Source organism: Ahaetulla prasina, chromosome 2, assembly GCF_028640845.1.
Source record: "Ahaetulla prasina isolate Xishuangbanna chromosome 2, ASM2864084v1, whole genome shotgun sequence".
Lineage (NCBI taxonomy): Eukaryota > Metazoa > Chordata > Lepidosauria > Squamata > Colubridae > Ahaetulla > Ahaetulla prasina.
In genome coordinates this window covers 43,091,812-43,094,621 of record NC_080540.1, presented here as the reverse complement: position 1 = coordinate 43,094,621, position 2,810 = coordinate 43,091,812, and the positions used below count along the sequence as shown (strand labels likewise).

Here is a 2,810-nt window from a genome sequence, read left to right as displayed (position 1 = left end):
TGCAGAGCACAGAATCAAACATATTTCATAAATATGTGACCTACTTTATACCTACTCATTTTGCTGTTTGCAAAAGCAATACAGAAATGATTCTTTTTATTTTTTTGTTTCATGGTGCTACCCCATTTCATCTGGGAAGGGTCTGGATATTACAAACTATAATCAAGGTGGCCTGTTTTCATTTATGGACAGATGGAATGTTGTTACCCATTTCTTTTGGATACAGAACCTACTCATCCATCATTTTTTGACACTTGAAGATTGCAATGCAGCAGTGAGCTTTGTTTGTGAAATTTATTTAGAAACTACAGCTGGTTCAAAATTCCTGAAGCTCATTTGCCAATTTGTTTTGTGTGTGCACAGACCAAAGTTGTGAGCTGTTGAAATATTTAGAAACAAATTTAAATTTTATTTTATTTTATCTTGGAAATCTCAGTTGTTTCCGGGTCCCATCTTATTGAAACAGGTGAGTTTTCCTTTCATTTTTCTGGATGCTATTAGAGCATTAAATTCTCATTGTATGTATAGTCCTTGGTACTTTTCCTGCTGCTTCTGTAACAAGTTTAATCTAAAGAGTGACTTTATAGTATATATAATCAGCTAAAAATTACTAGTTCAATTATTCATTCTTCAGAAGTTGACGATGTCACTGGAAAAATTTTCTTGAGATCTTGTGATTACATATATTTGTATATACATATACATGTATATAAAAATATATATTACATATATTTTTATATAAATGAATAATTGCTAGTATTAAGAAATAACTGGAATAATCTACAGAAGAATTATGGAGCTGTCCATAATTTTATAGAAAAATCATGGAGGTATAGGAAATATACCTGCAGACAACAGTTTAGTAACCTTGGGTGATGTTTACAACAATACCAAATGTGACAGCTTTCAAAGCATTATGTATATTCTGAACGTTGTACATGTATAGCTGTGACAGCATGTCAGTTATAATTCTTGTAACAACAACAAAAAGAGATTTATTTATAATCTTTCAAATATAGATTAAACTGGGTAAATGCTTCAAAATAAAATGCTTCTCTTCTCGTTCCCATGGGCTGATGTGTGATGCAAATAAAGACGGAGGAAATTTAATACACCAAGGTATCCTTCCCCTCCTTAATAGTGTGTGAAATCATTTTTGTTAGGGTTAAACAGAGACAAGAAGGAAATTTCTTATCCAACAAAAATTAAACCTTAAGTACAAAGAGACTTTAGTTATACCAAGTCACTGGGGAAAGAAGGAGGACTGTTATGTAGTTGGTAGTGATGTTTTTGTCACACTTTTGTGTGTTCCCTGGTGAATGTTTATCTAGCTTTCTTGATAACCAACACTATAAAGTTAAAAATGTAATTTTTAAAGATTTCATGCTTGCAGGTGCATTCCAAAAGATTGTTCATATGTCTTCCCCAGGATTGTGAATTTTCCAAGCTAATAGTGTGTGTCTGAAATAGAAACTGAGAACGAGAATGTGTGTTTCCATGGTGGTAATACCCTAGTGCAACTAATTAAAAGGTAAAAACGTCCTTAATTTGAGTTTGTCTTCTGCTGATTGCATTGACTTTCTATTTTTCTTCTCGTGGGTTATCACTGTTGTCTTTTATTTTAAAAAAATGCTTCATGTGAAGGCATATTTCTGGATGTATAATTTTGGCATGGCAATTGACCATCTGTCTACTCTTCCCTATCCTAGAAAGAGTGAAGAGAAGAGCAACAAAGCTGATAAGCAGTTTAGAGCAGTTGTGGGTTTTACTTACTTTTGCTACCGGTTCATTCTCGTGCATGCTCTTTTTGCTTGCGCATGTGCCACTTCTGCACATGCGCAGAAGCTTCTGCCTATGTGCAGAGCATATTTGATGATGTCCGGGCAGGTAGGCGGAGCCTCCTGTTGCCGCTATTACCGGTTCTCCCGAACCGAGGCGAACTGGTAGCAACCCACCACTGGCCTAAAGGTTTATGATAAACCATATGATGAATGATTAAGGGAACTAGGTATGTCTAGTCTATCAAAGACAAAAGAAGAAAAGGACTAGCTCTCTTCTGGTATTTGAGGGGCTGTCATTGTCATAGGGAGGAGAGGGTCAACTTATTCTCCAAAGCACCTGAGGACAAAACCAGAAGCAATGGATGGAAGCTCATTAAAAAGAGATCCAATCTGGAACTAAAGACAAATTTACTGACAGTAAGTACAATAAAAGAATAATTAATCAATAGATCAGCTTGCCTCCCAGAGTTGTGGATGCTCCATTGTTGGAGGTCTTTAAGAAAAGATTGGACAGCCATTTCTCCAGGATGCAATAAGATCTCCTGTCTTGGGCAGGGGATTGGACTAGTATTTCTGCAAGGTCCCTTCCAGCCCTATGATACTAAGCTAGAATTACAAGGATATGTAATTCACTCCAGTGGTGAAATCCAATTTTTTTTTACTACTGGTTCTGTGGGCGTAGCTTGGTGGGCACGGTGTGGCTTGGTGAGCATGGGAGGGGAAGGATACTGCAAAATCTCCATCCTCTCCCCACTCCAGGGGAAGGATATTGCAAAATCTCCATTCCCTCCCTACTCTGGGACCAGCCAGAGGTGGCATTTGCCAGTTCTCTGAACTCTGAACAAAATTTCCGCTACCAGTTCTCCAAAATTTCTGCTACCGGTTCTCCAGAACCTGTCAGAATCTGCTGGATTTCACCCCTGATTCACTCTTATGCTAAACATTTAGAAAAGTGACTAAATTCTGAAATTCCTAACACTTTTATTAATTAATGTGATTAATTGAAATTAGACTGTCCCCAGTCTCTAT

The 2,810-nt window shown here is 36.9% G+C and overlaps 1 long non-coding RNA gene across 1 annotated transcript; it reads left to right on the top strand.

Moving 5' to 3' along the window:
* Positions 1 to 358: 358 nt before the first annotated feature.
* On the top strand, positions 359 to 2,141 carry LOC131193360 (uncharacterized). The gene is made up of 3 exons (XR_009153899.1): positions 359 to 466; positions 1,430 to 1,531; positions 2,087 to 2,141. It is a non-coding gene; the product is annotated as an uncharacterized LOC131193360 (long non-coding RNA).
* The last annotated feature ends 669 nt before the right edge of the window (positions 2,142 to 2,810 follow it).